Below are 15,233 nucleotides of genomic sequence, written 5' to 3'. Positions count from 1 at the left end.
CGCACGGTGAAAAACCTTAAAAAAAAATACATAACTTAGCATTTAAAAAACTGTACAAATTCATAACTCACGCGACCGCAATCCTCTGCTGATGACGTCAGATATTACATCACTGATGACATATGTGTCTTTCTGAAAACAAAATATTTGTAATATATATATAGCTAAAAATTAATGGAAGAAGACATGGGTAAATAAGTGTCTAAATACAGTGATGTAATATCTGACGTCATCAGCAGAGGACTGTGGTCGCGTGAGTTATAGTTGCCTGCACTAACTATAACGGGGGAATTTCAATGGTTTTTCACGAGTGAAATGTCCAGCTAACTATAACATGTGTGAAACCTATGGTTTTTTAAGTGAATTTGCAAGGTTTTTTAAATGCTAATTCCTAACTATAACGTGTGTGAAACCTATGTTTTTTTCAGTGAATTTATATATATATAGTGTAAACGCGGTGCCCCCCCAAGCGGAAACTACTGCCACCTGGCTGTGATGTGCGCGTGGGGAGAGAGGAGGCGGCGAGAGAGGAGTTGCCTGATAAGGTTTTAACATCGGCAAGAGCAGTATTAACTCTGTCAGGAAGGCTGCGGTAACGTGTATCTCAGCGCCATGAATTTTGGGGCATCACTGGATTGTCTGGGAACCTATACCACTGTTTTAGGCACCACGCTGTACTACTAGTTCCAGCATGCAGCTCACCTGAACCCAGCGGCATCAATGATTTCCACCTGGTCATGAAGGAGGAGCTGAGAGACTGTTTTTAGGAGTGGACTCTCATTCCATGGTAAAGCTGTCAGCCGTTGAGACCGGCACTGAAGACGGCCATTCCGGCCAGAAACGCGTCTGCCATAGCGTTTCACGGACTGCATGCAAGCGCTGTTAAGCTCGAATAAATGCTGGTGTTAAATTCCGGAGCTGTGTCCGACTTGCTTTCAATTTAGTGAGCCTTGGTAGTGGAGTATAGCCGGCTTGCTGAGTCCGGCACAAGGACACGCCCTCCCGGTCAGGAGCACCGCGTCTTCAGCAAAGTTTTGGTGTAACACGAGGAGTGTAAACGCGGTGCCCCCCCAAGCGGAAACTACTGCCACCTGGCTGTGATGTGCGCGTGGGGAGAGAGGAGGCGGCGAGAGAGGAGTTGCCTGATAAGGTTTTAACATCGGCAAGAGCAGTATTAACTCTGTCAGGAAGGCTGCGGTAACGTGTATCTCAGCGCCATGAATTTTGGGGCATCACTGGATTGTCTGGGAACCTATACCACTGTTTTAGGCACCACGCTGTACTACTAGTTCCAGCATGCAGCTCACCTGAACCCAGCGGCATCAATGATTTCCACCTGGTCATGAAGGAGGAGCTGAGAGACTGTTTTTAGGAGTGGACTCTCATTCCATGGTAAAGCTGTCAGCCGTTGAGACCGGCACTGAAGACGGCCATTCCGGCCAGAAACGCGTCTGCCATAGCGTTTCACGGACTGCATGCAAGCGCTGTTAAGCTCGAATAAATGCTGGTGTTAAATTCCGGAGCTGTGTCCGACTTGCTTTCAATTTAGTGAGCCTTGGTAGTGGGGTGATATATATATATATATATATATATATATTACCTACTGGCGGTCGCCAGTAGGTAGTTATAGTTAGGACCACGTTTCCATAGGAAATCCGCAACATTCTATTTTGAATAACTTTGGCGCCGGTTGACGAATCCTTGCGAATTTTTCAAAATAGGTGGGGCGCTACGCTCTGCTCCTACCCTGAAAGTCTCGGGGGGATTCGTCAAGCGGGGGCTGAGATAAAAGGGGGGTCCCAAAACGCGTTTTTCCCATGCATTTTTCCATAGGACCTTTAGACACAGCTACAGCCCGAACGGCTGAACAGAATTACTTGAAATTTGGCAGAGAGGTAGTCCTCGGGTCAAGGAAGTGCCTTTTGTAGGTTTGGTGTAAATCTGTTCAGTAGATCCTGAGAAAATAGCATTTAAAAGCATATATATATGTGGGCGGAGCCTAACCACACATCTCATCCTGAGATCTGATTGGCTGTCAGCACTTCATCCAAGAAGTGTTGGCAGCCATCTTGGGACCAATATACAATATAGCACCTCATTAAAAAGCATTGCAGTTAATAGAAGGTTTTAAGACTTTAGTTACATTATAAATCATTTGTTGATGGTACCATACTCATTTTAGGAATTGTGGTATGTTCTAAGGTGATTTCACCATGTGAAAAAGCCTTCTGCTGGGATATCATGATTGAGAGAAAAATATTTTCTCATGCTTTTACCACAGAGGTTTGGAAGGTGATCTATAGGCTAAACTGAGAGCTTATTTTCTGTAAATTCACATTATCTTTCTCAGTCATGTGAGAATGAAGTCTGACATTCTCAGTAAAACATGTACATCCAACAAGGGCAGAGACTGTCAGTTGATTCCTTTGTGTTCTACTGCAGCTTCCCAGAGTGTTCCAAAGAACTACTAGAGCGCTAACAGTCCTACTTATGATAAACGTATGGCACACCTGAAGCCATCTTGCTTGGATTAAAGTGGTAACTCTTAAAACATGTAATTTAAAAAGGAACAAAATGAGGGGGTTCATTTTTCAATAAAAAGTATGATTAGTGCTGCAGAAAGAAAAATTAGGGCACATTTTGAGTGACTTCTCAAATCCTCTTCTATTTCATTAAAAAATTCTGACATGCAGACTGAAACATGCACTTTCAATACCAGCAGCAGTTTTCCCTGGTGAGCAGTAGCTTTACTACAGTGATCTAATGAGCAAAAAGAGTGCTAACATTCTGAATTTATGGCAAATGTGTGACACATCTGAATGCCTTCTTGATGGAATCAAAGTAAAAAACTGAAAGTATTTCCTACTGAGGAGACTGCAGTAAATGAGGAAATTAGGAAACTTCATAACAAATAAGTCTCCCAAGATGGCCACCAGAGACAAAAGAGCCCAAATGTAGCCCAAATATCACCCAGATGTAGCCCAAGTATAGCCCAATGACAGAATGTCCCAGAATGTTCTTAAAAAACAACTAGAGCGCTTACTGTCTTCATTATGACAAAAGTATGGCACACCTGAAGCCATCTTGATTGGAATAAACTGGTAACACTTAAAACATTTAATTTAAAAAGGAACACAATGAGGAGGTTCATTTTGCCATAGAAATTATGATTAATGCTGAAGAAAGAAAATGAGGGCACATTTTGAGTGACTTCTCAAATCCTCTTCTATTTCATTAAAAAAATTCTGACATGCAGACTGAAACATGCACTTTTAATACCAGGAGCAGACTTCCATGGTGCAGTAGTTTTACTACAATGATCTAATGAGCAACTAGAGTGCTAACATTCAGAATTTATGGCAAATGTGTGACATATCTGAATACCTTCATGATGGAATCAAAGTAAAAAACTGAAAGCATTTCCTACTGAGGAGACTGCAGTACATGAGGAAATTAGGAAACTTCAAAACAAATAAATCTCCCAAGATGGCCACCGGAGACAAAAGAGCCCAAATGTAGCCCAAAATCACCCAGATGTAGCCCAAATATAGCCCAATGACAGAAGTGTGCAAAACAATTATTATTTTGTGTTTTTGCAGTGTTATATAGTGCAGACTTGTCAGGTATTGGAGTGCTTTACATGAGCATTGGTTACATCACACAAGAACACATTCATTTTGGTTGTAGACATGGGGAGACTAAGTGATTTGACCAGAATCACAGAATGTCGAGCTGAAGCAGAAACTTCAACCTGGTTCCCCAGTTGCAAAGTCTGCAGTTCTGGAAGTAACACCACATCATCTCCCCTAAGTGCAACATTTAATCAAGTGGTCAACTGGATAAAAAAACATAAAGATAACAAATAATTTAAAAGTGCTATGTCGCTATTTGAAAACTCAGAAAATATGTCCTTATTTTAGCCTTTTAGAGCACTAACCATAATTTTGATGCCAATAAGACCCTCTCATATATGTAATTTCTAAAGGAAATGCTCTAGGTATTACAGTTTTGATTACATCAAGATGATGTCAGGCGTTCCACACTTTTGTAATAAATATAGAATGTTAGCAATCTAGTTGTTCATTAGGATACTGTTGAGAGGCAGAGGCCAGGGGCACGGACTCTGAAAATTGAAGGCAGGTAGGAGGGTGCAAAGGCAACAATTTAACCACACTGAGCAGGCAGGAAGGGCCGTGGAAGCACAACAGACTATGGAGGGCAGTGGAAAGGGGGGCAGGGGCAACAAACCAACAATACAGGACTTGCAAGAGAGGCTGTTGGAGGCAAGATCTATTACGGGTCAAGGAAGCTAGGGGCGGTCCCCAGATCCCCGGGAGCCACCACAGAACTGAGCAGGAGAGTGAGTCAGGGACAAAAGGGGCACCTTAATTTGAGCCGGGGTGCCTAGGAACGCTTGCTCCAAAAATGAAGAAAACAGACATATGAGACATGGAATTGGAGGCAGAATACAATGGCAGTTTAATGAGAAGATGCAACTTCAAAGAAACCGCAGAATAGAGACATAAAGTACAAAATACAGAATCCAGATAATCATACAGCTGTCATGATATTCTCTGTATCTCAATTAATGTACTGACAGAGAGAGAGAGAAAACACATCTATAAATGCATCATGAGAAACAAGTTACACCAAGGAAAATGTTACCTAGGAACACTCACGTTTACTCTTAGAGCAAGCATTCCTGCAATTACAATACAAAATTCTTTAAATGCAAAAGTAAAGAGAACAATGGTTAAACATAACATGACATTTCATATAGGTAAAATAGAATAAGATACTTCAAGCAAAGCAGAGCAAGACATTTTAAGCAAAGGAAGACAAGAGCTCCCAGCTCTTGGGGAAAACCTGCACTGCCTGTTAACCTACATACAGACGGCGAGGTAGTCCGTCGATATCTGTGGGTGCTCCCTTTTTATATCATTTTGTGGGCTCCTTTGCACGCTACATCTACCTACGTATGCTACCCAAAAGCTTCGTCTGCAGATTTTACCAGACATTTCGTCATTTACCCACTTAATGCTGACAATGGACTGGGTGAAAAGGTCAGTCTCTCAGGCCAATCGCTTATCGTAAGTTCCATAGAGCAAGCAGAAAATAATGGGTATTGTACGGGAATTCAATATATTCATGTATAAAATCTCCTCAGTTCTCCTAACTTGACGCTCTGCGGTTGCCACTTCCTTAAAAGCGGGAAACCTGCCCAGGAAGCAAGTACCAGTCCAGGATGCAGCCTACTGTATGTCGACAGCTTCAGGGGGATGTTGAACTTTGATACCGAGCACGGAGCACTCGGGTAGGGTGGGGGCTACTGGTTTGGAGCAGAAGGCCTCGCAGACCTGCCTTCAGACTGCTATACACTAAAATTGCAGAGCTATGGTCAATTTAACAAAGAGGCCTACATATTGAACAGAAGGGCCTACACAGGGGTTTTATACTGGCTGAGTGGTAAGGATGTCTCAGGATAATTATATAGCAACACAGGACCCGCTGGTCAATTTAATACGGCCTACAAATGCAGCTGGCAGGGCAAGGACAAGGGTCTCATACTTCAGGTGTGGACAGAACGGGCCAGGGGCCCCCTGTGATACAAAATCTACCCTCCTTCAAGCCTGTGGCAATGTAATAGACCATTGTGGGCAGAAGGAAGAGGCAATGGTAGTACAACCATACATGCCAACAGACCCGATTCAGCCAGGAAACGTCCAATGTTTTTAAGCTCAAATGGGCTTTATTTGATCTGTCTCCTGTCTACAATATCCTCTTTTTCAATGTAACTCAAAGGGGAAAATCAATACCCCAGTTTTTTTTCAAAATCTCCCTCTTACCAAGTTCAAAATGTTCGCAAGTATGGTACATTGGATCATGGAAGGAAATGGGATAGGGACATGGACTTGGATAATAGAGGACAGGAGGGACATGGAGAGGTGCACCAAACTGACCCTGCAGGGCAGGCATCAGGGTTTGCAGCAGCACAATACACCACACGGGAGTGCAGCACAACAATCCATAGAAAGCAAGAGTGAGGGGACAGGACCATGCACATGGACAACAGAGAACAGAGGGGCAAGAGGCAATGGTAGCTAGCTGACCATAATGGACAGACAGGAGAGAAAGCTGCAGCATAACAGACCATAAAGGGCAGGAGGGACAGATCAGGGGCATTACAATGGAACAGACAAGCCAGGAGGGAGGGAGTAGGGCTGGGGGCAAGGGGGCAGGGCAGGAGCAGCAAGATAGCCATTGAGGTCAGGCAGGATGGGCACTAGAAGCAAGACACACCATGAAGAGCAACAGTGAGACTGTGATGGCATACACACAGACCATGGAGGGAAGGTGGGAGGGGGTCAGGGGCAGCTAACTGACCACACAGGGAAGGTGGGAGGGGCCATGGCAGCACAGAAGACCATGCATGGCAAGTGGGAGGGTTAGTGGCAGCACAATGGCTATGATGGGCAAGAAGGAGGGTGGAGGGGCATGCACAAAGGACGATGGAGGATAGAAGGGAGGGTCAGGACCTGTGCACAGACAAGAAAGTTCAGGGGAAGGGACCTCACAACAGACCACACGGGGCAGGCAGGAGGAGCAGCTGCAGCACAACAGACCAGGGAGGGCAGAAGGGTGTGGCAGTACAATGGACCATGTAGGACAGGAGGAAGAGGATAGGGGCATGGCATGTGGACAGGCAGGGTGGAGGTGACAGGGACAGGTTACAGTCATCTGACAATGCTAGGCAGGTGGGAGGGGAGTGGCAGCTCAACAGAACACTCAGAGTAGATAGGAGTGGCAGGTCCATGGGACATGGTGGGCAAAAAGGATGGAGCAGGGGCATGCACAAAGACATCGGAGGGCAGGGGGAAGGAGAATAGGGGCAGCAAGCTAAGCACAGAGTTTAAGCAGGAGGTCAATGATGGGGCATAGAATTGGGCAATGGAGGGCAGGAGGAGTGGACTGGTACATCATACTGAGGGCAGTGGCAGCACATCAGACCATGCATGGCAGGAGGGAGGAGGCTAGTCCATGGATTCACACAACAGAGGATAGGGAGGAAGGGGATGGGGCAGCAAGCTAACTGTTCAGAGAAGGCGGGTATTAGGAACTTTATTGTTTTTAAAACATTGTGTCTGTGCGAACTACTTAAAATATGAACAAGTATGCAGCATAATCTCACTTTTATTCAGGAAGAAGAGGACGTTTGTGACTGTGACTCCGGGCTCACTTGGCAGAAACACCCCCTGACCCTCCACCCCCTATCGCAAAATGTAATGCCCGTGAAAAGGGTAGGTGAACACAGTGTTATATAGAACATAGTCCTGAGAGCACGATTGAGAATGAAAACTAGATATAGTGTATGGTATAAACTATGCACCAAAAAGTGTGATATAAGATGAACCGGGCGTGAAATATAATATGCAATACATTGTGCGCAATGACAGATTCATTGGAGAGCGCGAGATAGCACAGGCACTAGCGCGTGCTATGCGATATGCGCCTTGGAGTGTAATATGCACAGGGCAGTGTTGTGTAACCTAACTAGTCTCTAAAGTTGTAATATAAAATATGTGCTGGGGAGTGTAAGGTTGCATATGCACTGTGACAAAGATATGGATCCCAGATTGTAATATGTATGGCATAGCACTGTGCGTTATAACATAGGCATCGAGAAAGGCACGTTAGATGGGGCAATATAACCCGTGCGAAGACAAGTGTGGCATGACATATTCACGGGGTGGTGTTACAGTGCACATGGGCTAGAGAGTGTCATAGCATATGCACTAGCTAGTGGAATACAACACAGAGGTGTGTGGCACACGGCAGGCAATGGTGGGTGTAACACAGCATTGGGCTCTGTCAGGAGCGCGCTGTGACTCTCAAGTGATGTTCGTCCCCTTTCCAGAGAGTAAAATAAAAAGTATTACACATCCGGCAGTGGATGTGTGTTTTATTAACCGTGAGGGGGGTTTCTTGCATAGTTTTGGTCGAATTTTTGTCGAATCCCCTTTGAATGGCTTGGTGTGCATGTGTATTAAATGTGCCCGTCAATAGCTACCCAAGTTTGTATAAATAAACGACAAGGGTGTCTACCGGGATTAGGCACGGTAGGGCATCAGACATGTCAGAGCTTCACTAGTGGTGTAAATACATTCCACGTGGATTCATTGCATGCATAGTCGCCTTTTAATGAATATCACGCAAATCGTCATGGTGATAGGTACGCACGGTTTGTCCAGCATGTCCTAGGTGTGTCTATAAATATATATTTTTTAAAAATAATAAAAAACAGTGGCCGGCCCTGGGGATTGGGGTCACAAAAATATAATTAGGAGACTGGCCCTGGGGGATGGGGTCATCAGGGCCAATAAATTAGAATAAGAAGGGGAACCAAACAGCCCCCCTTCTTAAAAAACTAAAATAAATAAAAGACTGGCATCGTGCCGGAGGCCATGCCCCCTCCGTGCAGCACTCTGCAAACGCGCCCCCAACAGGTATCTCCAGTATGCGCCAGGGAGCTGCGCTGCAGCCAGGTGTTATGAGGCCAAGCCCCTTTTTACACCTCTCTGCAACGCAGCTCTGTGGCGCTTACTGGAGGTACCTAGTGGTCTAGTTTGACCCTAGGGACCCTTAGGATTCAAGGGGACTTAATCTCTCAACTTAGAACAGCCACAGGGCGCGTTTACACAGTGGTGAAGGGAGGGGACGGGGCCTGAGGTGACGTGTGCAAACACGCACTATGGCACGTTTTAAATTGGGGATATAATTTCCCTTCAATACTGAGGGCCCCTGGGGGCTAACTAGCCCACCAAGTGCTTCCAGTAAGCGCCACTGAGCTGCATTGCAGAGAGGTGGTCCAGGCCGTGCCACTTTTTACACCTCTCTGCAACGCAGCTCTGTGGCACTTACTGGAGGTACCTAGTGGGCTAGTTGGACCCCAGGGACCCTCAGGATTCAAATGAACTTAATCTCCCAACTAAAAATGGACACAGGGCGTGTTTACACAGTGGTAAAGGGAGGGGACGGGGCCTGAGTTAACGTGTGCAAAAACGCCCTGTGGCCTGTTTTAAGAGGTAGTTTTAATCCCCATGCCCTCTTATATACTAGGGGCTTACAGAGGAGGTCATGCTAATCACAGGGGGACCCCAACGCATAATGTTCCCTAGTGTATGTAGGTGTTTTCACTGTATTCTAAGTGTCTTTTAACATAGCACTGGCTCTAGGACTGGTTAGTCAGGCTCAGTTACCACCAGTATCCGTCTGAAAAAGTTGAGGGTACAGGATGATTTTGCAACAAGGCTTCTTTCTGCTCTTCTTTTTGTTCTTTCTGCACGTTATCCTTCTTCCTGCACTTATCTTCGTATTTGAGGACTTCTGTTGCTTCTTTCTGCACTTCTTTTGTTTCTTTCTGTGCATTTTTTCTTCTTTCTTCACATGTCCTATCTCTGTAGGCATAGTTAGAAATTAGCATTTAAAAAACCTTTGAAATTCACAGAAAAAACCATAGGTTTCAGGCACGTTATAGTTAGGAATTAGCATTTAAAAAACCTCAGAAATTCACTGAAAAAACCATAGGTTTCAGGGGTGTTATAGTTAGCTGGACTTTTCACTTGTACAAAACCATTGAAATTCCCCCGTTATAGTTAGTTCAGCTAACTATAACTCGGGCGCCCGCAATGCACTGCTGATGACGTCACATATTACATCACTCATGACATGGTCAGTGACATCACTCATGACATCACTGATGACATCTCAAATGACATCACTGATGACATCACTGATGACATCATCCTTGTGATAGAGTGGCAGACCTCCTCTCACCCTAATATAACCTTTGATACACACATTCAAAAATAGAGACTACAATTTTCAAAACAATGGACATACCAATACCAGTTACAACAACCTCTTCAGTAATTCTAAGATACACATACACATCCACTCATTCACCAACAGTCCTATACAGTCACTCATACATGTACTCACTCATCATATGTACTCATACACCTATACATCCTGTTACACAATGCCACTCATCCATAGAGTTACTCACACACATAGTCACTCATGCTAATAAAGAATCAAACATACATTTACTTGCATATACAGTTATACACACACCACCATACTTACTTCTACGGAAACTTACACATACTTAGTCTTTTAAACAATCACTTATAGAAACACATACTTATTCATACAGGAACTCTTTCAATCTCTCACTCTCACATATACTCACATATATACACCAATAGTCACATATACTAGTTTAAAACATATGTAGTTACTCATAAAGACACTATTGAGACAGTCATTCACTCACTAACACACCCATACACACACTCATCCACCCATACAGTCCTGCACACATGCTGTGTTCAACACATACAAACAGTGAGTCACTCATTCATGCACCTACGCACTACGTAATACCCCCCACCGAACCATGCAGACACTCAGACTGATACTCAAAAAACCAACTAATAACCTATATAGACACCCATGTAGCTACTCACCAACCCATGCAGCCACTTATACACAAAGTGAGAGACTGATACAGATATTTACATATTTAAACATTACTCACTAAGCCATGTATTCACTATGATACACTTAATCAGTCAGTTACACAATCAATTTTTCAAAAACAAATCATCCATTTAGACACTTATATACCCATTTATTCTTCCATCGACCTTGAGATATACATATATAAAACATATTTAATTTTCAGAAAAACACACATTCACTGGATGATGTCATCAGTGATGTCATCAGTGATGTCATTTGAGATGTCATCAGTGATGTCATGAGTGATGTCACTGACCATGTCATGAGTGATGTAATATGTGACGTCATCAGCAGTGCATTGCGGGCGCCCGAGTTATAGTTAGCTGAACTAACTATAACGGGGGAATTTCAATGGTTTTGTACAAGTGAAAAGTCCAGCTAACTATAACACCCCTGAAACCTATGGTTTTTTCAGTGAATTTCTGAGGTTTTTTAAATGCTAATTCCTAACTATAACGTGCCTGAAACCTATGGTTTTTTCTGTGAATATATATATACATATATATATATATATATATATATATCAGTGAAAAAACCATAGGTTTCACACACGTTATAGTTAGCTGGACATTTCACTCGTAAAAAACCATTGAAATTCCCCCGTTATAGTTAGTGCAGGCAACTATAACTCACGCGACCGCAATCCTCTGCTGATGCTAATACTGTATTTAGACACTTATTTGCCCATGTCTTCTTCCATTAAATTTTAGCTATACATATATTGCAAATATTTTTTTTTCATAAAGACACATATGTCATCAGCAGAGGATTGCGGTCGCGTGAGTTATAGTTGCCTGCACTAACGATAACGGGGGAATTTCAATGGTTTTTTACGAGTGAAATGTCCAGCTAACTATAACGTGTGTGAAACCTATGGTTTTTTCACTGAATATATATATATATATATATATATATATATATATATATATATATATATAATGCAGAATGTACCAGCTCCTTCGTTTTTTTTAACCAATCCAGGTGAACCAGTGGTTAAATGGAGCAAGTGGAAGAAAATATTTGTACACTATGCAAGAGTCTGTGGAACTAATTTGAGTGCAGAAAGGAAGCATTCATTACTTTTACATTGTTTAAGTGGAAAGGGTCAGGAGGTTTTAGAAAATTTACCAGAATTATCAACAGAGGTACAAAGAGTTTTAAATGAATATTAGATTTGTATTTTACAATTAGATGAGCATTATTTACCAAGAACGAGTACTATAATGGAGAGATATCATTTTGGTCTACGGGAGCAAGGAAAAGACGAGACTGTGGAAGATTATTTAACTGGTTTAAGAAAATTTGCTTCAATCTGTAAGTTTGGGGCGTTGAACAAAGAACGACTAAGAGATCAATTTGTTTTAAAGTGTAGGTAGGATAAAATTCAAGAGGAATTGTGGCTTAAAGATGAACCACCTTTAGAAGAAGTTATTTCCATAGCCAAAAGAGTTGAACATATGATGAAATGTGTTACTGAATTAAAGAGTGAGAAAAGTAAAATAGAAACATCTGTAGAAGAGGTAAAAAAAAGGTTTTTGTAGTAAAAGATGAAAAGACATCCACAACCGCAAAAGATATACCAAAAGTAGATGTCCCAAATAGTTCTTTTGTATGTATCAGTTGTGCGAGAGTTGTCCATAAAGCTAATTATAAAAAATTGTCCCGCTATGAATGTGACTTGTCATGGTTGTGGTAAAAAAGGTCATTTTTTAAGATTTTGCAGATTGAAACAGAAAAAGCTTCAAAACAAAGCGGTAAAATAAGTCATATCTCAAGTTAATGGATCTATGTGTAATGATCATCCTGTGGGTAAAGTAAAAGTGGATGGAACTGATCTGGAAATGAAATTTGATTCTTGCTCTCATCTTACTATTATTGATAAAGACATTTTTTGCAAGTGGTTTCAAGGAAAAAATTGTTTGCATAAAATGGATGTAAATCCAGGAGGTTATGGTGGTCAACACATAAACACGTTGGCCTATTTTAATGCAACCATTGTAATGAAAAACTAATTGATTCTGGGAAAAGTTTATGTATCAAAAAAGGGTGATGGTTTACTTGGGTTGCCACATCAACGTTTAATGGGGGTTACCCTTAATCCCAATGCAGAACCTCAAGTTCAAATTCAAGGTGTTGAGACCAACAAGAATGATTTTGTAAAAAAAAATCTTAAATTATTTAAGGATGATTTGGGATGTTTAAGAGAGTACAAACATGATATGAATCTGAAAAGTGGAGCTGTACCATCAATAGCTAAAGTAAGGAGAATTCCCATTGCATTGCAAGAAAAGGTAGAACAAGAATTAGGCAAGCTTCTTAATCAAGGAATTATTACTCCTGTGGAAGTCTCGGAATAGTTGGCAGCAGTAGTCGTTGCCAACAAGGCCAATCGTGACATTAGACTTTGTGTAGATCTTCGCTCACTAAACAAGGAAGTTGTGGTGGATACATTTCCACCACCCAATATTGATGAAATTATGTCTACATTAGGTGGAGCTCGATTTTTTCTCGACACTGGATCTCACTCATGCGTACCACCAAATTATAATAACTGAGAGCTCACAATATTTAACGGCTTTCATCACTCCCATGGGAGCGTTCAAGTACAAAAGAATGCCGTTTGGCTTGGTGAGTGCTGCCTCAGTTTTTCAGAGTGTAATGTCCTCTATCTCAAAAGGTATAAAAGGGGTCAAATGTTATCAAGATGACCTTTTAAGTTTTGGCGTGACTCAGGAAGAACATGATATTAGATTGGGGCTTGTTTTGAAGAAACTTGAAAATGCTGGTCTCACTTTGAAATTTGAGAAATGCAAATTTTCAGTACAAGAAGTCAACTATTTAGGTCGATGCATCAAGTCTATGGGTGTTGTTCCTAAAAAGGAATTAGACGATACTATTCTTAAATTGGCAACTCCAACGACAAAGGAGGAACTTGTCTCATTCCTTGGGATGGTTGAGTTTTATGGTAAATTCATAAATAATTTGTCAAGTAAATCGAGCGGTATGAGACAATTGCTTAGTTAAAACAAAGAGTTTATCTGGTCTAAGGAATGTCAGAAAGAGTTTGAAGAATTGAAGGAAAATTTGAAAGATGCTCCTGAATTGCAGGCACTTATTCTGGCTGTGGAGACTACTGTAGTTACAGTAGCTAGCTCGAAAGGTTTAGGTGCAATTTTAAAACAAAGAGACAATAAGGAGCAACTTATTTCTGGTGCATCAAGAAGTCTAAGAGGTGCGGAGTTAACTTACTCTGCAATTGAAAAAGAAGCTTTGGCTATCTACTGGGCTCTCAATAAGTTTCAAACTTTTATTTGGGGGACTCATTTTAAAGTATGTACAGATCATAAACCTCTTAAAGAATTTTTTTCAAAAAAGGGTCTTGATTTTATTTCTTCAAGAATAAGACGTTGGGTGATGGGTCTACAGGATTTTAACTTTGTTCTTGAACATCTTCCAGGGGTAGAGAATGCAACAGCAGATTGTCTGTCTCGTTTAGGTTGTGATGTAGAAGAGGATACGGATTTGGAAGATAATTTTGAAAATGTAGTAAGTGATTGTGAAATAACTTCTGGGATTATTAATGAAAAGGAATCGAAAGAAGAAATACAAAGGGATTCCGAGTTAATAAAGGTTATGAGCATGCTACAATCTCATAACATGTGTTATAGTTCTTTATCAAAAACCTGGCGAATGATTGCAGATGAATTGTCTGTGGGCAATGGTATTCTGTTAAGAGTTGATAAGTTAATTTCTCCGTTGTCCCTAAGGAAGAAATTAATTGAGGAAACTCATCAGGGCCATTTAAAGAATTGTGAAAGCTAAAGAAAGGTTAAGAGCTAGTTTCTTGTGGCCTGGAATGGATTTGGAAATTGAGCGTGAAGTCAGAGAGTGCTTACTATTGTAAAGTCAGTGATACAATTCTTTTTCCTCGGACTCTACCCATGGTATGTCGAAAACTACCCAATGGTCCCTGGGAGGATATTGATGGATATTATTGGACAAAATTCTACACCTTATTTGTTGGTTCTCATTGATTTATACTCCAGATGGATGGAGGTCTCCTTTGTGTCAGAGGTGACTTCTACTTGTGAGAATTCTTTCTTCCAAGATGTCTTCAGAAGAGAAGGTTTTCCCAAAACTTTCTTGTCAGACAATGGTCCTCAATTTTATCCAAAACAAATGGAAGATTTTTTGACGTCATGTGGAATTTTTCATAAAAAGTTTTTGATTTATCATCCAGAAGTCAATTGTACTGTCGAGAGATTTAATAGGGTGATAAAGGAAAGTATTCAATTGTCTGGAGTTAATTGTTTAAATTGGAAAGAATAATTACAAAAATGTATACTGGCTCATCGCTTTTCTCCTCACACCTCTACTCTGAAGTCTCATTTTGAGGTGATTAAGGGTAGGACTCCCAATACCAAGTTGTGCCCAGGTTGCATGACTTGGAGTAAATGTATCGAGGATAACAGTGTGGGTATTTGGAGAGCGAGAGAGAGAAAAAAGAATACAACTTAAAAACAAAATAAGTTATGATGAAAGAAAAAGGGTTCAACCGTTTGTTGCAAAAGTTGGTGACATTGTTAGAATCAAAGCACCTGTAGATACTTTGTCATGGCATAAATTCACAAAGCCTTTTCGTGTAATAA

The sequence above is a fragment of the Triturus cristatus genome, chromosome 3_2 (genome assembly GCF_964204655.1).
Source record: "Triturus cristatus chromosome 3_2, aTriCri1.1, whole genome shotgun sequence".
In the NCBI taxonomy this organism is placed as follows: Eukaryota; Metazoa; Chordata; class Amphibia; order Caudata; family Salamandridae; genus Triturus; species Triturus cristatus.
Note: the sequence above shows the minus strand (reverse complement) of the source record.